At 37.1% G+C, this 25,745-nt stretch overlaps 1 protein-coding gene across 1 annotated transcript in view; it reads right to left on the reverse strand.

The window, feature by feature from the left end:
- LOC143352315 (uncharacterized) overlaps nucleotides 1–21,457 on the reverse strand; it is a 44,023-nt gene extending 22,566 nt beyond the window's left edge. The window contains exon 1 of the mRNA XM_076784649.1: nucleotides 20,591–21,457. The gene's annotated coding sequence lies outside the window, so the exon portion shown is untranslated. The remainder of the gene's footprint in view (nucleotides 1–20,590) is intronic.
- Nucleotides 21,458–25,745: the final 4,288 nt, after the last annotated feature.

A 25,745-nucleotide genomic window follows, 5' to 3' on the forward strand; every position in this document is an offset into this window, starting at 1 on the left:
CGGTGTCCCCGTGCGCAAAACGCTCCAACATTTTCCGTTGTCCGAACACTGTCGAGCAACATTAAGCAAACTCGAGCATCCGCCATCCGCGAGCAGTGCTAAAAATGTTCGGTCGAAAAGGTCGGTGCAGAATTAGTTTTTACTTTCTTAAATCCTAATTTCTTACACGTCCCGTCCCGAGGAGAAGTGTGTCAAGGTGCGAGATGCCAAGGTGTACCAAATCGTACTTGGTCGGGACAATCTCTGTTTTCATTTCGCGCGTGGGTGGCCCTGCGATTAGCGGATATATTTTGAGGAAAAAAATACCATTCGGAGATAACGTCAGATTACGAGACCGGGCGAATATCTTTAATTTCGCGGTAAATATTTATCGCGATAAACGAGTGTATCTTGGACAGAAAATTTGCAAGTTGAACGACTGTGTCGCGAGGATCGCCGGGAAGTTAACCTTTACTCAAAGACTGTTGAATGTAAATAATTTTCTTTGCGTTTGCTCGATAAGATTGCGAAGGAATAGGAGGAAACTTCTTACGAATTCTTTCACATTTGCATATATGTACAAAATGCGATATTAATATATCTACCGGCGATTATTTCAGAATTTTTTACAATCTATAGTCTATAACTAAGGATTGTTTAATAGATCTGTAATAGCGATTTCAATCGTGAACCAACAACGCATACCCAGTAACCTAATCTAATCATTTCGTTTCGGATTATTTTATCGAAGATGATTTTGCAGCTTCATTTTATTTTATAATCTGATTAATAGGCCTCCAGTAAATAAAGTGTTAACCCTCGGACTCTTGCGAGTTCTAGGCCTATGCCGGAGTCATTTCTGATTCACACCGATATTTCACTAATACAGTTTTATTCCGATATAAGACGATGCCTCGGGACCGGCTTCCGTCGTATTTCGAATGAGGGTAACTGTGCGGGCTTGACTTTGTTGAGAATGTCGAGAGGCTCGAATGTAGCGGCAAACTATAATTCGAATATCTCGTTCTGGCGGTGTCGAGCGAACATCTTGAAAAGAAGAGAAGGAATTGGCGATTTTCTTATTTCGAAATGAAAAGAGCGTCGTCCTATATTGGAATAAAATTGTACATACTGATGGCCTCTCGAGCTTATCTCCACCGTTACCGCGACGGGTCACGAATGACTCCGGCATAGCATACGGATGGGGTTAATATGTACGGTGGTGTTGAATGGCTTGCAGAGTTTTATGCAAAATAAAAATTCTCTGCATTGACCGCAAAACACAGAAGTTACATAGACATTGATTACTTTTCCTAATAATTGCAATCGGATGGAAATAATGCAAAAGCGTATTTAAATTATGCAAATGTTTCGCATAAAATCAAGCGAGGAAAAAATTAAGAGAATTTGAAGAGGAATGGATCAAATAACTCAGCGAATAGTAGCTATAACGCGAGACATTTATACTTGTCTTGAAATAGCCGAGGTAAGTGTAAAATCTCTGTTGTTCGAATAAGCAATGCAACCCGATACAGCACATTTGTCTGGCAGGTAATCCACGCCGACACTAATGGCAATCCGTCTAATGCGATCGTGAACTTGTTGCACCCACAAATCAATTCTTTTGTCCGCAGTTTCTTTTTCCTGTTTCCTTGAGCGCGTGCTATGATACATGTATTGTCGGATCGCTGAAATCGTTGTTCATTATCGACTTTCGCGTCACGTATGCAAATCATTCTAACTAAATCGCCCGGAACGATAATCGTGAAAATTGCATGTCACGTGACGAGTCCCGTGAGCAAGAAAGAATTTTTCAGCGCGCACAAAAATATCTGATATCCTCGCGCGCGAGTATCAGGCTGACGCACGTCGAGACAAATCGCGAATTTGTTGAGACGTTTAACATGTTCGACGTTTAATGCAACTGAAAATGTCTCGACGCGAACAGCGTGTAAACAATAAACCAATTATCATTGACAAGGATAGAAATCTGCAAAGGGTGCGCGTGAAGTTCAAAAGGAGAGTTAATGGTTATTCATTTTGACGTTGCACTGTTTTACTTAAACGTTATTTTTTACTCGACTCTAATAAATTAATAATAATACAATAAAATAAAAAGACAAAATTTTTGTCACAAATGCATAAAATCCGCAATGACCAACACTTTCTCTATCAGAAGACTAATATTTGTTTTATCGACTGTGCTGTACCTAGGAGAGGTTTCAAAAGTTTCTTCGCAAGAAAAATGATCAGACTATGCTATTCGAGATAACTTGATTTACGAATGAAATTGTTATCGTTATTACAAACATTTATTATGCAGCCCACGAACTTCAACTTCTAAAAAACTCTTCAGTATTAGCTGATAGATAAAATCTTAAACAAATGAGAAATAATCTTTAAAAATAAAACTTAATGGCTCTGTCTATCGCAATCGAAGTAGATTATTCGAATGGGAAAATAGTCTAGTTGGTTTTATTGGAGAACTATGCTCATTTTTCGAAAGAATAAAAACTCGGTTCGTTGATATTAATAAACACCGAATCTTAAGAGAACCAAAACACCGGGAAGCAGTTTTTAGGGCTCTTAAAACCGTCTTAACGACTCTGGTCTGTAAAAATATACGGTTTAGGAGCCGTATATCAAGACAAGAGTTTCCTTTAAACATTTGTTTATTGAACACATAAACCATCGCCTTGTGCAGTCAACAAACTGAAGTAACTGCAAATAGTCGCACGAATTTATAATTTCTTACGACTTGCCACGTTTCGAAATTTTGCGTAGAAAATTCGAAAATGTACAAAATAAATCGATCGCGTAAAATTTACATGAAATCAACTTCATGCAAATCTGCAAACAAATCTTCATGCAAATTTCCAACTGAGATTAACCGTAAGTTCATTCTAATGTATCGGTTTCAACGAATCTGAAATGTGCATCGGTCGAAGAATTTCCTCTGACGTCCGTCACGTAAAAAGTGCAAAATCCTTCAAGGATATTGCGTCAATGTTGCATTAAACTCAAGGAACAATCGTTGATTAAGGCAACCTGGTTCGTGACTCCGGGATCGAGTATTTTACAACATCGAAGAGAGTGTATCAGCTTAATTCGCGCGAAAGGATAATGGTTTTTTCCACTGCATATACTCGAGAGAAAGAGAGAGAGAGAGAGAGAGAGAGAGAGAGAGAGAGAGAGAAGAAAAATCTCTGCATCAAACTCTTTGCGACAAGCCTCGCTACATTGATATTCATAATTTATTTATCTGAGAAATGCCCAAAAGAAATCATCTCTGCCGCCAGAAGAGCCAAGATCACTTCATCAATATGTACCTCACTTCAGCGGTTCTCAACTTGTTCCAAGAGCAACGTTCAAAAATCCCAAAAAAATGTATCCTTCATACACTTTCAAATTGATACTTCAAAAATACTATAAAGCAAGTTCGCAATGAGAATTCAAAGAATTGTCATAGTCAGAAAATGAAACACATTTTTCTTAAAACTACATTTTTTTTTAATTACAATGAAAATTTGCGATTCGATTAATCGACTTCCAACTCTATTTGTAAAAACCTAATCGATAAACAGATTGTCTGGAAGTACGTAGATGTTCAATTCTTTTCATAATAATTTTATCGAATTCGAAAGAATTGAATAATATTTTCAAATTCTTCAAATGGTTTTGCAGTCTATTCAATATTCTTCAATAGTTTTTGTATTTAATCTATTAGTTTTTTTTTTTTGTTGATGAAGTCTTTCTATGTTTTTATTGACTTTTCGTTTTTAAACCTCTTCTTGTAACATATCGCAATTTTTTAGTATTTTAAAATTGTTTCAGGGAGCCGTGATATTTTCGTTTATTTTACGTAGGTATGCGTGAGTCACGTACGTCTCGAAAAAATGTATAACTTCCGATTATACTTGGATACTGCGAGCTACCCAAGCTATAAGCTCGTATATACGGTTACCGTTAATAGGTCTCGTTGTAATGATGTAACTGTACGATCGAACAATTCAGTATTCCTCCCAGCAGCTGCTGATCAATAATTATGATGAGCTAAATGAATGTGAGACCCGATCCGTTATTAAAATGCCGTCGCGCGGAGAACTCAATATATTTTCCCGCGTGTAGAAAATGTTCACCAGAGTCTCGTACACACGATGATGAGCTGCACACCTAACAGTTATAGAAATGGATAAATGTTTAGCGGTAACGTCGTTACGGTCGCAACCTGCAAGTTTTTAAATAGATGTAGGTGCGTGTCTACGCATACGATATTGTTAGAATACATCTACTTCCGGCTGCGTGGTGGTACCGTAATGTACACGGACACGTAACGAATGAAAAAATAAAAGAGTATCACCGGCGGACATGATGCCGAGCTTTATGCGGGTTCCTGGTTCACAAACCGTGGTTAATGACGTAAATTTCTCTATTTAGCCGCCGCTGACGTTCCAAATAATTTCACACTTTAATTTTACGCCTCGCGTTGTGTGCCGAACGCGTGCCGAATAGATGAGAATCACATTTGCACACAAGGCCCCCGCGTACATATTTCACGCACTATGGCGTCCATGCAATCCACCGACAGCATTGCTAAAGACTTAACCCTTGGATAGCGGGGGCCGGGTACATTTTGACCCGGAGCTAGAAACGCGCCATCCGAATCCTATGTAGTTTCCCAGCAGTTGGTTGAAATTATTAGGTTGTTGCATATGTTCGATTTCAAAAGGCAAATGCAAAAGAAATACCATTAAAATCTACGAGTGGTGAAAATCTAAATGAAAATTCAAGGTGAGACCTTGAAGATCAGCTTTGTTAACCCTACGTATGCTATGCCGGAGCAGTCCCGCCGCGATGGGGATAAGCTCGAGCAACCGTCAATATGCACAATTTTATTCCGATGTAAGACGACGCTTCTTATTTCGAAATAAGAAAATCGCTACCCCCTCTTCTTCTTCTTCTTCTTCATCCGAAATACGACGAAAGCCGGTCCCGAGCCACCGCCTTATAATGAAAGGAGGATCATAATGTACAATAAAGCTGATCTCTAATCTCTAATCTGATCTCTAATCTAAAATAATGTATAATAAAGCTGATCTCTAATCTCTGATCTGATCTCTAATCTAAAATAATGTACAATAAAGCTGATCTTTGAGGTCTTACCTCCAATTTTAATTTAGGCATCAAATTTTACTTTGAACACACTTTATTTCGATGTCAATCGATGTGATTATAGAGTATTCTTTTTGTATTGGTGGGAAAATAATATATTGACGTTATGTGAAGTTCCTTGGTGTTACTTCTGTTACAATTTCTGTTGACACTGACTGTGGGAAGCTCCAAACGATTAACTTGATCCCGCAAGAGGCGTTAAATCGATTTTTATTATGATAATGCGAAGTGTGTTTGTTGAAGAGTGAATCAGTAAATACCGTTAACACTTTGGGGTCGGTCGATGGCCCTATACCATCGCTTTTATTCCAGCACCGCGAATCGCCTACTTCGATACTATCGTATCCATTACCAGCGTAACATACTCGTAATAATTGTCATTCGATGTTACAGTGGCTGATCGAATTATTAGAACACCATTTATATAAGTTGACATTAAAACAATTTTAAGTAAGCCTTTAAAATGAAAATCCAGCTACACTGAATTCTTATTATTTTTGTATGAAATAATACTGATGCTTGAAAATTATAAATGTACACTCAGTTTCACTGTAGACATCATTATTCGTCGGAAAATAGATTTTTAGAAAAAATTGGTATAAAAGTAGAATATAATTTTGTTGATTTTGTCTCAACAATATTTCAACATATGTCTACGTATTCATCGAATTCCTAATATCTCTACCACTTTGTAAAGAGGCGCACAATATTAAAAAAAAAAGAAAAGTTTGCAGCGAGCATGCCGTTTAGAAACCGCTAGGTTAGAAGACGAATGTCCTACGCGAAACATCTACATAATAATAAATCACAATAGCGGAGGTGTCGTTCTGTTGGGCGCAAATATACGATGACAACGCACGTCTCAAACAGGTATCCACGTGTAGGACTGGTGTACAGGTAAACCCGGCCCGCAGGTTGCGCATTAATTAGACCCAATGATTAGCCGGTGACTACACGTGATATACTGTTGTTTGGCCTTACAATACTGGAACTGTCGTTCGGTAGCAAACTGGACAGACTCAGGCGAGCACGTCGAATGAACAAACGCAGGCAAGCAATAAATAAATGCAACTGAAACAGTAAAAATTTTGTGGCTACCCTCTTGACGAAGAGTAGCGTAAGAAGCCCAATTACTGTCCCAATTAATTATACTCATTTTTAAAGCATAATGAATATTAAAAAAGGGATATTACAAATACGCATAATTAATATAGGCACAGCAATTGGGTCCCTTACCCTACTGAAAATTTTATTTTTATTTGGCAACTAACGAGATTTATTTCGAAGCAATGAATCTGAATTTTTATCAAGGCGATATTGAAGATCGTTTATGATATTTTTATTGCGACGACAATTCTGTGTAAAAAATATTACTGATCTTCTCTTAGTGTAGCAAATGAAGCTTCAATTTTTGTTCCAAGCATGCCTGGTACATATTGTTAAAGTACGATGTTTGCAGAAAAACGTTTGTTCAGGACAGAACGATAATTAATAAGTTATTAACATAACATATTAATTAATAACATAGATATAGAATATAGAATTAGCACAATTTGAGAGATTCTAATTGTAGAATTCGACGATTAATACTGATGCTTACATACAGCGTTATTAGTCCGATCTAATCACAGCTTACTTTAATTAAGCTGTGTCTCATATTATCAATTGGTATGGGTACACCACAAACACGATGCTCGCACACAATATTATCAACTGAAACAACTTTTTCAACGTCGGATATAAATAGCCTTTGCTCTATAAATATACGTGTAACAAAACGTGTCGAATTTATCACTACGTATGTCGCAAATATAAATACGAAAGTGGGCGTGAGCAAAGCGACTTACAAAAGTAATGATAACAAGTGTAAGTCCTTATTTTTCTTCTTTTATACGTATTCGTGAATATAAAGATCTGAAAAAGTTCGGTTTGTAATGATGTAAACAAATAAATTGAAACTTGCATTTAGCCAAACCTTTTCTGGAAAAAAATATCAATTTCAAACAAACATTTCCAATCTGACCTGATAAAAATCCTTTCGAAGGTTCACTAATTGTATAATTTATTTATTAGAACTGCATTATGTGTAGAAATGAATTCGTGACCTTGCCTTCACGCTGTTCATTTGTGAACAATCAAAACATAGTCTGGTCTCCTGTATAATCCCCATCGTTTTCTATACAGGGTGACCCAAAAATGTTGTACTTCCTTGAAAGGGGCGATTCCTAAGGTCATTTGAAATAATTTTTTCCTTTACGAAAATGTTTCCTGCGGCTTTATTAAGGAGTTATCAACGAAAAACACGGACCAATCGGAGCGCGGCTACAGCAGACGGATTCCGGCTCGTCCAATGCCAACGCCACAACCTATAGCCGTGCTCTGATTGGTCCCTGTTTTCCGTTAATAACTCCTGAACGAATCCGCGGAGAACATTTTCGCAAAGGAAAATGTTATTTCAAATGACCTCGGGAATCAACCTTCTCAAAGAAGTACAACATTTTTGAGACACCCTGTATATTTACAGCATCTTGCAGAATAAGCTCACTAAAAAATCGAATTGCATTTAAAACGAAATTACAAGAACGCAGAACATGAATTAGAGATTTGTAATGTTGTATCTAGAACGAGCCAATTCAAAACAAACAGAGGCGCCCGTTTGCACGTATCAGCACCTAACAAAAAAGTATAACGAGTGTCTCAATAAACAAATTTTACTGATGGCTTGCCAACTCATTGGCATACACGTGCAGCTTCAAAGTCCTTCCGCGCTGTCGAAAGATATGGGTGGCATGAATTAATCATGGAGACAGGTCCCCCGCTTCTATTATTAAGTAGGGATTGTTTAATCGCGTAGAATCAACTGAATTATTTAAGAATTGGCTAGATCGTAATAATACCTACGGATAAAATATCAAATATTTTTCTGAATATCTATCGGTTCATCGTGAAAGTAATTGAACATGTTAATTTAATTTTGAACTCAGCAAAACTAATTAAATGACATCGAGTCACTACTACACTGTAAATGTATATTGTTTATAGTTATCGTTTACAAAAGCGAGCTCGTCGGCCAATCTTCCAAATTTTAATTGCAGTTTGATTCGTTAAGTACGTGAGTTAAAGAGGAGCAAAGTATATTTTAAAGATGCCGAGAATGTTGATTTATTTTCAATGACTTTATATCTGGCTTGATAACAATATTGAGTTTCGTGCGTTCTCTCAATACAATATGATACTATCGAGCTATGCTTCCTTCGAAACTACTCAATAATTCCCTATTAATACCCATTAATATCGAACGATTAGATTCACGAGAGTACGTGCTCGAATTTTATCTGAATGACACATTCCTCTCTTGATATCGATGCCGAAAGCAATACTGTAACGATTGCTTTTAATTATTTTGTACCAGATACACCAGCGCCCCCTTGTATACAATATAATACTTAATATTAATATACTACACCGTTAGCATTTAATACAAATATTTTTTATCACAAGAACATCTAACAATTTAACTAATAAATTTTAATAAATCGTAAGCGATGAATAATCAAAAGAAAAAGATTCAATTGTGGGGAACAGAAGATAAATTAAAATCTATTCCTTCTTTTGATCATTTGATCAAGTCCAAAATAATGTAATGGGGTAAGAGACCTAATTACTGTGGAGGTACCAATTACTGTGCCTATATTAATTATATATGTTATATATCTCTTTTTTTAATATTGATTATGCTTTAAAAATAAGAATAATTAATATAGGCACAGTAATTGGCACCGCCACAGTAATTGGGTACCTCACTCTATTTATTATATCCACCCACTGCCCTACTCTATCGATTGTCGTATTTTTAACAAATACATATTCGACAAAGCATTAATGGTTTCATTGCTATTATTAAAATACGATTTACACTTAAAGTATTAGGTAATACGTTGACAGGACCGATAAATGATTAAGATCTCAGACACGTGTCCACGTTATGATTACCAACACTTCTCCTCGTGGCGTTAATTGAGCAATTGTCTGTTAAAATCTATACCGTGAGTCACGGAGAGGTTCATGAAACTCGCTTAGCTCGTTTTGAGTTTGTTCGAAAGAATATATGGGGTATACAAATTAATTTTTACCGTAAACAAAAATTAATTTTGCGGTGAACGGTTCATCATTATTAATTGCAGATTATTTCTGCAAAAATATTAGGGGGACCCATAAGTAATCAATTATTTTGAAATCTAAAACAAACTTTGTAATAAATTCAGTTTGCCATCTTTCCTGCAAATTTTCAATCCCCCTCTTATAGAAATCCAGGGTTCGTGAAGCAAAATATGCCTCAAGGTGCCTCCTTACATCTTCTTCAGAAGTGAATGTTTTATTTCTTAAATAATGCTTCAGAGATCTGAGAAGATGATAGTCAGAGAGATTCCCATTGCAATTCTTTGATTTTTTCCTGAGTGAATTTCGCTGTTTGGGGCAGGGCATTGTCAATTTGCAGTATTACACCTTTTCTGTGGACTAAAGATGCCCTCTTTTTCAATAGTTCTGAATACAGCCGTTGTAATTGATGACAATACAACTCAGCAGTAACTGTTTCTTCAGGTTTCAACAACTCAAAGTGAATTATGCCACAACAGTCCCACCAAATACACAGTAACACCTTTCTAAGTGATAAGCTAGGTTAGGGGTTGATATTGCGGTTTGATTTGCAGAAAGCCATTGCTTGGAATGCTTTATGTTATCATAAAGAATCCATTTTTCATCTCCGGTAACGATTCTGATGAGAAATAGATCTCTACGAAATCTGCATAGCAATAAAGTGCAAATTGATCGACGAATATTCTCGTTCGTCTCAGATAATTGATGCGGTACCCATATTCCTTGCCTATATGCCTTTCCCATTTCGTGTAGGTGCTTTTGTATAGTTGACCATGTGGACCCAAGGCTTCTCTATAATTCTTGTATACTTAATTTTGGATCAGCTTCCACTAGAGATATTCGGGTGTTATTATCAAATTCAACTGGTCGTCCACTTCGAGGCCTGTCAGAGAGATCATAATCACCAGCAGCAAACCTTCTGAACCGACATTGACACTTGTTGACCTTCAATACATCTCCATAAACATCGCAAATATTCTTTGTTGTTACCGTTGCATTAAATTCCGCATGAAAACGAAAAAGTATGCAATGACGAATATGATCCTCGGAAGGTACGGACGCCACCATTTTATTACAGGGATGTAAAAAAATTATACTGTTTAGAATATTTGGAACACAGGCTGCTTTATCGAAAACTGTAAAAGAATACGTGTTTCCTCTTTAACGATCGGTACAGAACTAAAGGCAAAACAAATTCTTTGCAAATAATTGATTACTTATGGGTACCCCTAATATTTCAGTGGTACACTGGGATCTCTCATGATCCGAACAAAACTTTTGTATACTGTGTTAATAAAGTTTTACAAAATTTTAGAAAATTCCCCAGCGCGATACTTCACAGTCTGATTAGACATGGGACCGTTTGAAGGTTAAAAATTGTTTTTACAAAGATAAATCTTTTTTATCTTCTTCGACAGACACGCGTTGGTTTTCGAGAGGAATTTCAAGGAACAACGGCACAATGGATTGATTATCGTGATATTATTAACTGGAGATATCGGACCCAAGTGGTCATGTTTTACAAGCCGCAGACCGTTATCGCATGCGAATTGCATTATGCACGTCCACAATGGGGATAGTATAAATAGCTAACATTATCTCTTAACCTTCTGCCGAGAAACATACTTACATATAACAACCTTCAGACAGTCGAATAATTCGTCGTTTAAAACGAAAAATTATTGCAACCAGCAATAAGGCAGTACAGGCAGAGATTTTCTTGCCCTGAGCATACACAGAACGATGGGCACCAAGCCACGCCTCTGCGGGCAGAAAGACACGCCCCTGTCACAGCTACGTGGCAAGCTACGGCTGTGCTACGGCTTACCCCCACTCCGCTAAATCACTTGTCCGTAGCTTTGCCCGTAGCTGTGCCTACGGGCATCGGCGGGCGCCCTTGCCCGCTAATAGGCATGTTGAGCAGCTCTGCTCTAAGTGTTCACGTTGACGGACAGTATCTATTAGTACATCAGAAGGGAAACGGAATCAGAGCGTATAATTGTTTACAGCTGTCTCAGTCTCTCTGCCGAACTAGTCCGTGAAGAGACTGACCAACACTAATTAAAGTGAGAGGGAATGAGACAATGGGAAACAACCTGTTTCCCAGTGACAATATTTACTGAAATACAGGTCAAAGTTCTTGAACTTAAAAAAGAAATACTTTTAGAAGATAATTTTGATTGCATAAGATAATCTTTCACCCGTCTTTACCCTTCACTTTAAATCAACAAATTATGTTTAATTTGTAACGTCACATTTTAAAGAAAACACATCTTGCAACACAATATACAAAAAACATAAACAGACTGGAATTTTCACCACGAGGAACGTATGAGGATTAGGTGACTCAAGATTTTATTATAAAACTCAAGACTATAGTATTAGGTAACCAGAAAAGCTACTGCGTCTTTTACGCGAACAATTGAAAAGAGAACGTATTTGAATTATATGGTTTTGTACCTATATTTTCGTTTCGTTATAAAAACTCAAAGAATTATGACTAACTGAGTCTTATTTTAATAAGATAGCTACTATTAATAGGTACCGTAATGGTTGTGCTACATTCAGAAGAAGATTGATAATTCCCTGCTAAATAGCAACCTCAAAACAGATCCCATGTTAAATTATGTTACTGACGATGATTCTCAGGTCATCTATAGGTGAAGTTTTTAATGAAAACTCACTTTTTCAACGAAAGCGACGTCATAAGCTGTAGCATAACTTTACTCGTGACTTCGTTACCATCCCCCACCCCCTGACTGTGCTCAGAGTATAAGACGACTCTGCCGAGAGTAAACTTTACCAAGTCAGTTTATGATCGCTAAAATCTGCTGTGCTCACGTGCTTCACGACGACGCGACGCACCTAACCCGCCACTCTGCCCATTGCCGTGACATAAAATCTCACCGAGCCAAACATAATAGATCACCAGATGTGCAAATAGCGGCCCCCATCCTGCAGCACCCTGTATATACATCCGTATTTACTCCCCACTGCAGATGACGATTTTCAAATTGCAAGTAACGAGCCTGCTGATTTGCTACATTCGTCATTATTGACTCAAGTACAGTTCAAATTATTCAAATTTTTACTTGGAATAAGGTAGGACGCTGGAGCAGTGTCGCCAGATGAGGGGAGGGAGCACGAATTGAGGGGAAATAGCTACCCCCACTCTGCCCAGTACCGGAGTATGCGCGACAGATACGGAACGTGTCACGTGACCGGGCCGCGGCAAAGGCGTGGGGAATAGCGCGGTAGAAGGGGAAATTAGAGTGGGGGAACAAGTCTTGATCTGGCGACTATGCATAGGAGATCAAAGAATACTGTATGTACACTGTGTACGCGATACAACTAAAATAGTGAAACTAAAATAGTAAAATAGTGAAATAAGGTAATTTTTTGGACACCCAGTGGTACTCACCGTGATGAGCAAAAAATGTGTAATCAATATAGGACCTAAAACCAATCATTTCCCTGTAAAATCAACATTTGTTGTTTATTATTGTTCCATATCATAGCTGCACAGCACATTGCATGTATACACTTCATAGACGTAACTGAAGATTTGTACTACGATTTGTATTTACTACCTTGTGTTTGTAAGCTTGTGTTTACGTGTACCTCTTGCGTTTACAACCTTGAACTAACACTTCCAACTTCTCTCTGCCGGAAGTGAGATGTTCTCTTTATGTTCTGTTCAATTGACTTGGAAACTTTTTGTTTTGCATACAGATCCGCAGTCTGATAATGACGTAAATCATGATGGCATAATATCTGACGAGACTGACTATTCAAAAGTTCGAACTTCACTCACAGGCTTACCCTGAATGCTTTGAGAGACAGAGCGGGAAACGTGTGCTAGTGCGAGCGAGATACTATGTGGAAAGCTTATTTAGTAAGATAAGCACCAACGTAATGGTTGGTGGGGATGGAATGCGACCGCTAACTGGGCAAAAGCACCGACCACCAAGTGAGCTGCACAATATTGTACGAGATGCAATAACATAGATTTGCGGATTGCAGTAATCCTAATACTTCGTCACTGATCCTCATCAATAACCAGCAAGATCGTTCCCATTTAAGCTTTCGATTCTAAAAATTGATCGAGATACTTCGACGCGTATAGTTTAGAGATACAAATCTCTAAAAATCTAAAGAAAAATTTCATGTTTGCAATTATCTTGTAATGCATCAGCGAAAAGCATTCGAGGGCAATCTGATTTTTCAAGACCGTTTCTACACGAATTTTTAGGAATTTTTTTAGAGAAACCATTGAACCATCCGCGTTGGGATTTAGCAGACATATTTATTGGTATCTGGAGTACACGCGTGATTTTTTTCAAGTAAAACTAATCAAAATTACACGTGTCATATATTTTTTGTAGACCCGATATTTTTGGGTTCTCGCACACCTCTAATTTACAGTTTCCTGGCGAGCATTATAGTGTTTTCAGCGTGAAATTAAATGCCCGATAAAACACCATTTAAGAATGCTATAGTCAAACGTCTGTCGAGAGTTTTGCCACGTGAATCGGCAGTTCAGTCGCGTTGTGTTTCAAGTTCAGGCGAATGAGATACACTGCTGACCGGGTTAGATTTCTATCGAATATCAGCACTAGCTGCACCGTACGCGAAAGAATGGCATAAACTTTTCCACGCAACTATACTGCGGATGTCGAAACAGTACTTTTCCGAGCTATTTCGATTTCTAGTGATCTACAGCCGCGGCGATACACTTATTTATAATTTACAGCCTCTCGTGAAATCCTCGAATCCCCGACAACTCATGGGCATCGTCCGAGACTCTATGTTTCCTCTGAAATCGTAAACAAACACACAACAAAAAAAAGAAAACACTTCGAAACTACGTGAGGATCATTCATAAATTTTCAAAAAGAAAATAAAACTCGGAAAATACTACGAAGATTGAAACCTTGGATCAAAAGCCCGGATTATGGTCAAAATTGATAAATTTCGAAATCTAGTGGAGACATTTTTCACAGGATTAACAATTTTTTATTCTGGAATTTGTAGGCTACTTACAAACGAGCAGTATCAAATAGCCTAAATGTCCGATGGCAGAATTTTTTATTTTACGTTTGCTAAAATTCGATCCTCCAATTATTGAAATAAAAATTGCTCAAAGTCTTAGTAAACAATAACTGAAATTTTTGTTGTAATTTTGAAGAGACGCTGCAAACCCCTTGCTTCTAATTTCGTATACTTCTAGCTAAATCTACGGATAAATCGGTGAAGGACGATTTCTGAAAATTGCAAACTAACGCTCTTCGATGGATTCCGATATCAGAATAAAACTTTATAGCAATAACTCGTAGTCTACATGGAGACACGCGAAGCCCCTTGAAACAACACGATATAATTGTAAGTCCTAACGAGAATTCCGAGGCGGCTGGAATTCCACGGAAGCGGCTATATTTTCTCGTATGTTAATTGCCTCGAAGCTAGAACACCGAGCGCGCGCTATCAATTTGAAACCAAATTGGACAGTTTAAATATGTTCGTAAGCAATTGTCACGATTCGCCGGTCACGAGGGTGTGTTTTTCAGGAAACTTTATCCGTTTCTCGAGTGTGCCCAAGGAATTCGCGAGCGGATTCCGATAATTGTTCTCCTTGCTTCCAAAGTCAACAGCTGGGACGAAGAAAGGAAAATTACCGAAGTGAAAGAACTCTTTAAGAGCCCATAGCCGTCGGGACAAAGCTCGCCTAATTGCAAGTAGGACCACGCTTACTATCGTGCTCAACTTTGTTCTCGTGAATCATGTTCGTCCTGTTTGCAAAACATATCGTTCCCGTGTGGACTCGTTCAATTATTAAATTTAATTTTAAGCCCGCCGAAACCTATATTTTCCCTAAATAGCACACATGAATGATATTGTTAAACTTTATTTGGACTTGAATTCAAATGTATAAAATATTAGTAGTAGACTACGGATTTGATCGATTTATGACAAAAATAAGTGGGTCAAATGCAAAACAGTAAAAGCATTTAAAGAACTGACAAATACCATTGCATTGCTTTCAACTTTATAAAATTATCAAGTACAGGAACAAATGTAGCATTTTGCAATTAATACAGACAAATTGTGTTTCAAATAAAAATTCGCTGATTGTGTATGACAACTGCTTCACAATAATTTGTAAATAATTTGGTGATGTCGATAACAAGCTCCTACAATAATATGCTTGTATTTATACAATTATATTATACTCTATATGTGATGTTTAATAACATCAGCAATGTATTTTTATCTAACTCTCATTGTTAAAACCATGCTATAATTTCTACTAATTCTTACCGTAAGCTATTAAACGATCAGTCTAAGTCCAGCGGTAACCGAACTATGATCGTACGTACTTCGCGCATCTCTTACACAATACAACGTCGCGATTGTGATCAGTCGTGAAAGACATCTGCATCGTGTATTCAAGTACGAGGACAATAGAAGTGTGTTCGCTTGATTCGCGGGATCGTTGACATCACGAACGATGCAATCCGATCGGCTGTAGCAAACTCGAGTCGAATCGGTGTGCCAACAAGGATTTATCCGACGATCGATTACGTAAGAACGCAAAAATTTAAACTTTCTTCACGCTGAACGCTGAGTCGCGGTAAGACCGATCATCGGTTCAAATCCTCGGGGCCTTGCTAGCCTTTCTATTTTTATGCGTGAAGTCCGGGTGTATCGCTATGATGAACGTATCGATACAATTTACCACGATCTGCGAGATTATGCTCTATCCTCTCGAAATCGTTTCTCGAGATTCGTTGCTAAACCATGAACCGTATGCGTCTACAATCGTACACTACTGTCCGAACGAGTTTAAGAAATTATAGTTGCAACGCGGATTTTTAGTGTTTAACACTCTTCCTACCGACACTTCACGTATACCTATTCCTACCGCGACCGGTCAAATGACCGGTCTTTAGCACAACTTATATTTTTTAATATAGAATGAAGATAATAGCCGCAAAAATGGCGTCATAACTTTACCTTTCATAATATTTCGTTTACTATACCCTGTTGGGCCTGATGTTCCCCTAAAAATATTATGAATAGGTGCTCTTCCAGGATTAGACCCATCTTTTACTTCTTGCCAAACAGTTCCGTCGACAGCAGTTTCGATTACCTCTTCCTCATTCTCACTATCGGAACTAACTAAAAATCTCCTTCTCTTTCGTCTTCTACGTACGTTCGAAACATTCTCTTCGTCCTCATCGGTGTTCGAGTCGATCTCAAATAGATCATAATTTTCCGCATTGTCATTTTCAATATCAAAAATTTCCTGATCATCTTCGGAACACGCTTCATCAATATTATTTATTTTCTCTAATAATAAATTTACACTCTTCGAACGTCTTGACATTTTGGGAATGAATATTCAAGGGATAAAATAAAAACTAAAATATATAAATGTAAATCAAGATGGATAAAAAAATGAACAAAAGATAAAATGTGAAACTTACTACGAAGTATTGTTGGTTTGTTCACTTTTTTGGAAATGACACTTATAACGTGTAATACAATATAAAATAAAAGTATAATAATAATAGAATAAAAATACAAAATAGTAAAAGACTGCCAAATACGCTCCTTGTAACTTTCACGTTTTGATGCTCTCTGTTCAGGTCACAAGACTTTACTGATACGAATTCGTGAGAAGACGTCTAGGCATCTCCTTCGGCTATGATTTTATTTATTTTGCAGTCATAGTAGATAAGACGGTGTAAGAAAATCCGAGGTTCTGGACCGCTTCGGATACCAATCAGGCAAATAAACACCGCGAGGCCGATAGGCGAGAGAGAACTGTAAACACTTTGAAGGGCCGTAAAGCAGTCCCTGGAAGGCACTTTTCGGCTAAAATCATGCCACAACTGCATTACCTTTCGTTTGTAACAACTTTATAGTTTCGGAATTGAGTCTTTGAAAGAATACTATTACAAAAAGATATAAATCGTTCTACCGGTCGAATGACCGGTCGTGGTAGGTAAGACAGACTACAAATTTTTCTCAGAAAATAAACAATAAAAGAAGAAGTGAATATTGAAAAATTATACGCATATTTTAGGAAAAGTCATGAAGTTTAAAGGCGATTCAATTACGTTGTATATAGGAAATTCTAATCGAAATTTTAAAAACGGTCACCTGACCGGTCGCGGTAGGAATAGTGTTAAAACAAAAATGAGCGATGGAAATTTAACGCTAAATTCATGGGCAGTGTCGCCAGATCAAGACTTGTTCCCCCACCCTAATTTCCTCTTCTACCGCGCTATTCCCAACGCTTCCGCCGCAACCGGGTCACGTGACGCGTTCCGTGTCTGTCGTGCATACTCCGGTATTGGCAGAGTGGGGGTAACTATTTCCCCTCAATTCGTGCTCCCTCCCCTCGTCTGACAACACTGATTATACTACTTTTATTCCACTCGCAACCCGATAGAGCGTCCAATGCAATTACTGTGTTTCCTGTGATGTGAAATCGGGTCCGTTTGTCGGCATACCGGCTACAGTAGTGTGCAAAAATTCTGAACTAGATAATTTATTCGCGAGAACATCTGATAAATTCAGATTTTTAAACCTTGCGAGGGTATGACCGTTCTTATCCGTGCACAACAAATACAAGCGCATTATCGTTTACCACAGCTTTTGTTATTATTTGTTTGAGATATTTCACCGGGAAACTTTTATCTATCGGTCATTAGGGAAACAACCCGTCATACAGCGAGAATGCTCGAGAAAGTTTATCCGTATCGCATGTTTACCCATATTTTGAAATACGCCGTACAAACAAACATTTCCAAACTTTGAATCATGCAGTCAATGATTTTTAAGTGTTCAATATTTATACATAGTAGAGGAGATTTACTAATTTACAAATATAATTAGCACCACTAGCAGATAGTATGTATTTTTCTTGTTAAGAATTTACAGCTAAACGAGACTCAGAACATAATTTCTGATTAATTCTGTTGTTAAATTGGAAATATATTTCTTTCCCAAAATACACGGTGGTCCACCGAAGATTTTGGTCCAAATTAGGCTCCTCCCTCTCTATTTGTAATTTATTTTAGCTACATCATCACTCTAATACAAATACCGAAGCTGAGACATCAATTTCAAAATTGGAAGCTCCAATTTAACGTGTAAGCTTATATTTCTGAAATAGCTTAACCATTGAAAGGCTCAACAGTTAAAAAATTTCGCTGTCGGACATTCCTCGCATATAATGATTTATGCGAGTCGATCACCGGGACTTTCCCACGGACGGAGTTGAAATACAGGGACCGAAATTCTGTTTGAAAGTTTTAGTCTCGGTAAATCATTTCGCAAAAAAACTGTGAAAAAATATTCGTTTCAAGTATAATGGCGGCCAGTGAAAATGGCACACTAAATGTTTCTACCGTGCAAAATTTACGAACAGAAATGTTGGTGGCGTAAGAATTGTTTAAAACAATTAGACATATTGTAAATAATAAATGGTGAATAATTTTACAACTGTGTGATATTATTTTGTTGTAAATGGCACATAACCTGTCATGCGAGACGAATTTATGTTTGAAGCGCGAATGATTATCAGCAATACTATATCTCACTGGGCGGTGACACAGCCGATGAATAATGAAAATTGATCGTTACGCAGAATTAAGTACATTCCATCGACGTTTTGGGCAACGTCGAGCTCGTAAAGCGTTGTATATGGTCATCGAGGCTCCATTATACGCGAATGGCAGTAGAATGAAAGTCATTGTGCGCGCTGAAGACGTCAACGAAAAGAATCCCAGCTATTCTTGCTTTCAGCAGAATATTAAACACAAAATTTTTAGTCTATTTCTGGACGCATTTATAAGCAACGGATTCATTAGAACTGTCACGTGTCTTTAAATGTAAATGTCTGTACATATTGCACATGCATATTCTCTGGGACATAACGCATAAATGCATCGAGCCAGAGAACAGAATGCAATATTTTTAAACTACAACCAAACTCAAACACGGGCCAGCAGTTATTTAAGATTGGAATTGTTAATTGGATACGGCATATTTTTAATTACTTTTCAACCGTGGCAGCTTCGTGTAACATAAATATCTCCTAGTTGTCATTCGGATTGTAAATCGGTGATTGTCAGTCGGACACTTATTGTTAATCTTGCTAAAAACGAGGAAATTGATCGTATGTTCGACTGCGTTGAATAAATAATATTTTATACTCTCGGACTGCTCCATGCTTCATTGCATCGTCCTTAATTATAGACTGCATATTTTACATTTCAAAGTGACATTCGCAGAGCAAAGTCATCGTCAAAAGTGGCTGTAGCACTTGAAATTTCTATAAAGCCATCTGTTAATTTAGTGATAATTGCTACTAAAATAAGATTGATTTATTGAAATTTATTATGGGGAAATAAAGTACCACTTAGTCAAAGGAAAAACGTAGAATTATACTTTTCCATACATTTTCTTGTCGTTATGAATTTTAATTATTCGGAATATTCATCCGCGGATTCGTGTTCAAATATATTGTTTAATACCAAGAAACAATGATCATTACCTAGAGAAATAAATAATTTATTAGAACTATTTCATACTGAATACGATCTTTGTTATCAAACGAAAGAAAAGAAATATTTTAATTCCGAAAGATTGTCTGCTTTGTCCAGCACTGTCCACCATTTTTAAAACAAGAAAAGAGCGGGAAGGCGTTCGAATTTAAACTATGACATCGATATTTTAAGACAAGCAGTAGGTTTGAATACTTAATGGGTAATTTCACGTTTAAGTAGAGGCAGAATGAAGTTGTAATTGCCGTTTCTTGATTGTTGAACTTTGATATTTGGTATGCTGTCATACATAATGTACAACTCACTATAAAAGCAAATGAGGCTTAAAGTAAAATCTCATTTTTCTGGATTTAAATGTTGGTAGGAACCATGCACGGTTAGAGGATTTTACAATAAACTAATTAATCCAGTACCCCGCGCCCTAATGATTAAGAAAGTATTCACGCTTATCATAATGTCATTTCAATCCTCATGAAACCCGTATAAATCATGAATGACATAATTCGGTCTAAAAAAACGTAGCATTCTCTCGTAGACTCGAATTGTATTTCACAATCGTTGAAAACGGCTTACATAAAGCAGCAAAAGCCTTCTCGTTGTGACCCGAGGAACACCAGCACGAATATCGAATCGAAAATCGATCGCCCCCCTCCCCCGCCCTCACCCGGTGAACGCGCACTAATTAAAAATTCGGGAACACTCACCGAACGAAATTCCACGAGCGAAGAGAGCAGAGTTTACTCCATTTGCATCTTGTGTATAGACGAATCGATTCACTCCACGGTGGATCGGTTCGATCTTCTCAGAAGGGATAGAGAGAGAAAGAGGAGCCACAGGTTTTGTTTTGGGCAGCGTGTAAACTGTCAAACGGCACCGTTGCGCAGGGACTTTCCCAAAATCCGATGCATCACTAGCATATTTCCGTTACGGGGCGTGCGTGGCACACGGTTCGCGTGAAACGACGACGAGAGAAAAAAAAAAGGCCGTCAGCAGAAAACGTTTGTCGAAACGGGACGCTGCCTATATACGATAAATATAAACTGCAGCAGCGCGAACGATCACATCGCACAACCAGCGTTCCTCGGCAACTGGTTGTACAGTGGCGAATTGCGAAAGATTCACGAACCGGACCGTGCTTACCTCGTCGCGGCCGAACTCTCCCGTCCACCGACAAGAGGCGCGCTCTGATTGGCCCGTTTCCCCGTTCGTCCCTCGAGCCGACTGGACGAAATCCTGCCTCCCTTTCTCCCCCCACCCCAAGCCCACACCGTTCCCGGAACCATGAGATAGAAACCACGGTTCGATTTCGACAATTTCTAACTGCTTACAATGGGAATCCCTCCTAATTCTTTTTTTCCTTCTTTCTCCGTTTTGCTTTGCTCTCACTTGCGATTCGTGCCGTATAAATAGTATGCTCTGTACCGACGCCGATAACCCGAGCACGGTGTAAATATTTCTGTGGGAACGCATCTAACCATGGGGTAAAAACGAACGATTCGATTTCGACAAATTCTACGGAAATCCCTCCAAATTCCATTTTCTCTTCTCCTCCGTTTTGCTTTGCTTGTCGTTTGCGATTCGTTCCGTATAAATAGTATATACTCTGTATCGACGCTTATAACCCGTGCACGGTGTAAATATTTCTGTGGAAACTCATTTACGAGCGTTTGTTAGCCACGAAGTAAAGATCAGCGGTTCCATTTTGGCAATTTCTTACTGTCCACGGTACACGGGAATCCCCTTTAATTCCTTTTTCTCTTCTTCCTCGCTGTTTTGCTTCTCATTCGCGAATCGTGCTGTATAAATAGTATAGTATCGACGCCGCTGCTTGGGGAAGCTGGGCACGATGTAAATATTTCTGTGGGAACGCGGCAAACCATGAGCCGATTCGTTCCATTTGCGCGCGATTGTGTCATTGTTTGCACCTTTCTAGCATTCCTCGGTTGTACTTGACCGGTGCTATACTTTTTTTGTAGACACTTTCATAAATGTTCGATTGGATCATTAAGAAACTCGAAAATACAAAAATCGAGTTTTGTTTATGGAAATTAATGTAAAATTCAGTAATCGTGGTGTTGTTTGTACCTATGTGCAACTAATTCGATACTGCAGTATAAAATTGCATTGAAATATCGCATACATCTGAAAAGTGAATTTACTTTTGAAATTCGTTAATCGGAAATTTTATTAAAATTGGCCAATGATGTAGTAGTCCTTTTTAATTAACGCTAATCGTACCAAGCACAAAATGTGACTGTTGCATGTTGTTTTATAATTATTACAAGACTGCTTGTTCCTGCTCAAATAAAGAAATTTAGTTAATAATTTCTAATGGAAGCATCTTCACAATTTGAATGACTATAAAGTAAAAAATCTGAAATCAATCATTTAACATGTATATTGTTCACAAATAGAAATATAGAATAATATAGAAATTTACTCGGAACGGGGTTTACTTAAATGGATAGTTTGAAATAACTGTATGAAATATGCTTTATCTCAACATTATCCGTCATTTGTATCTGGTCAATTACCTTCCTCACATAGTTTTATCTTATTAATGTTTATTTAACACAAGAGTACTTATCCTTCAGTCAAAAGGCTATTTATAGAATATGTATAAAGTTTATAATATTCATTGATAACGTCATTTGGCCATGTAGCTTATACTGCTTTCAATGTCCTTAATATTAATGTCCTCGTGTAATTTATTTCCTGTTCAAAGTACAGACTTTACTGCAGACTTTATTTCCTGGTTAGTATTTAATTTTTAATATTGATTATATTCATTACCAAATTATTTATTACTTTGTCTACAGCTGTTTTTTTCTTGTTTGTACACACAACTGATTGATTTCAGTTGATGATACCTATTTTTCCCTTAAACTATTTACCTACTATTGTATATATAAATGCTTTCTTTTTTGACTTGACATTTCCGTTAGTATTATTATTGGTTGATTAGTCCTTTTTTATACATATAAGTATTATATACTATACATTCATTTTGCGTTTTATCGTAACTTTTATACTTGTCTATATATTTTATCTGCTCAATGCATGATGTAGACTTATTTACGCTTTTGATATAATTTGCATATATACATTGCTCCATATTCACATTTCCAGCTCACTATTTTTGTACTGGCAGTTTATTAAATATTCATCTCAGTTCTGTTCTTAAAGGACCATTAATATAGCTTTTCTCTCCTTCTAGTACTTTCTGCTTTGCTCTGTTTTGTTCATTTTCCACTTTGACCCACTCGATTCTCATCAATCTCTTAATTATCGCTTTCTGCATGTTTTAATCCATTGCCTTCCATTTTTGCTATAATTAAAAGGTATAGTAATTATAGCATAAATTCATTGACTATGCAATGAGATAATTTTTACTGAAGAAAGATTCATGTTGCAAAAGTAACCTTTTGAGGTAACACTATCAATGTCATCTGATTTTACATGAATAGTTAGTTATATAAATAATGAATAGCTAGTCAATAGTGTATTTCGATAAAATACTGTTTTTACTTGTATTGTCCATAATCGGCACCTATCTACATTGAAACTGTACATTAAAAAATCTCATTCCTCTTGCCATAGTAATCTATGGTTAGACTTTGCCAAACAACAATGGCGGCACATCCCGTCACGTGATCGATCTCTTAAGCTGGATACACAGTTCCGATTTTAGCCGTGCGACGTGCGACAAAAAAACTTTCATAAAAACAGCTTTGTTAGTGGACTTGGAATAAGGAGGGAATAAAAAAGAAGAAATACTGCAACATTATGTTCTCCCTTATTTTGAGTGCACAAACACAAAATATCTTATAAAAGTCTTTTGGCATCGCTGTCTATTTTATAAATTCTATATACTTGCAAAAATTCATTTGCATACATTCTTGCAAATATCACGTGATTTTACGCGATAAAGTCGCGCTCTAACATGCAACAGTCATCGTCCACAATAATGTAGCGACCTCTTACATGTAATAGCCACAAGTTAACAAACAGAAATATAAAATTTTTTCGCAAGTGAACCTCCTGATAAGAAATACTGTGTGTAGAAAAATTAAAATATCAAATACATAACATTTAAAACGAAATGCGATATACAGCGCTAGCAATTCTTTTCAACATCTTATTTAAATAAACCGCCAGACTAAGCACGTCAAGTGCTCCATCTAGCGTTCGATATTTTATTGGCGGGTTATTTAAATCAGAAAAAATCAAAATAAATAAATGCGCAGTACTGTCGTTTAACGGTATGAAATATTTACTACTATAATAAACAAAATAGAATTTTCGAACTATTGCTAATAACTTTGTTGGAATAGAATTCTGTCAATAATGAAAAATATGACAGAGATCCAAATTCTCTATAGCTGAAGTCTACCGTACTTTTTACGGTATTATACATAATAGTATTTTAATAAATATTATATTAATAAATATTACATAAAGTAGTGTACATTGTATACAATTATTAATTATCCTTTTTTTAAGTTCATAAATAATTTAATAATATAGAAAGACAGTTTTAACGTTTCAATTAATAGCAACATTAACACATTTATTAAAATCATGAAAGCACTTGTTTAGCAAATTATTAAATGAAATCATTTACCCGTGCACTTATTGCAATACAAGTCTCCTTATATGCTCTTGTAACTTCTATATGAAATTCCATTCAAAATGAATAATTTTGTGGAATCACGTTGATCTTGTAGCCTTAAACTATTGTATACCTGAAAGTGCGATCGCATATTTTTACGGGATTTTTAGAGAGATATGAATGTGACACTTGGTACTCTAGAGAAGCAGAGTATCATCGCAGAGTAAAGTAAACATTATCGTAGGTTAGTACGCATTGTACGTCCAAACAATAAGAAACGGCAGATCACTGTATCAGTTGTCTTATAGCATGGCTAGCAAGTGCTCTTTGCCCTGGGTTTGCCTCAGGAGCAACGCTTCCAGTAAATGACGTCAAATAAAGTGATAGAAGGTCAACGATAGGACGTTACCAATTTGTTCTCTCTCTCTCTCTCTCTCTCTCTCTCTCTCTCTCTCTCTCTCTTCCTCTGTATTGAGATCCCTGGAGGGGACATGGGTTCGTTACTTTCGATTTCTGTGCTTTCTGCCCTGGGAACGCCTTCAGTTTCTCTGGGGGGCAATGCTTCGGGGCATATCGTATCCGAGAAAGTGACTCTCGATCTTGCAAGTTCGACATCGACTCCAACAGACGATTATTATCTATTACTTACATAGGGTACATTGTTCTTAGCAGGTTTGGTCTCGTCTTTAGAACAATTCTTTTCCATTTTTGTTTGATTTGAAGTATCACATTAATCCTTAAGGGGCTATTACTTTCAGAATTTTTTTTGGAAAAACTATTGAACCTCCTTTTGCATTGGGATTTCGCACAGATATTTATTAGTATTTGAAGCATAGCTGTGATTTTTTTCAGGTTAAAATAATAAAAATTACAGTCGTAAACATTTTTTAGAGTTGGTACCGCCATCCTTAAATGTTTGTAATTTCTCCACTGTTTTTTTTTATCTGCTAAATAATAAATTTCAACGATCAGTGAGACCTTCTAAGTCACGGTTGAGTAAGTTTCAACGTCGAATAGTGCTTAAGGGATAAGTATAGCAGATCTCTGATGATCGATGTTCATTTCGAAAGATGTTTTTGAAGTTCCAGTGCTTCGACCTTTAGTGTTACTTCTCTGAAACCTTAGTACACCGACTTGTGAATTATTACCTTGTAGAGCATTCAGCGCAAGGAAAGTACTTCTTACTTATCAAATTAACATTCAAGTCACGTCCTGTTTATTTCAGTGTGATAACGCGACTCGAGGAC

This window comes from Halictus rubicundus, chromosome 3 (genome assembly GCF_050948215.1).
Source record: "Halictus rubicundus isolate RS-2024b chromosome 3, iyHalRubi1_principal, whole genome shotgun sequence".
Taxonomy (NCBI): Eukaryota; Metazoa; Arthropoda; class Insecta; order Hymenoptera; family Halictidae; genus Halictus; species Halictus rubicundus.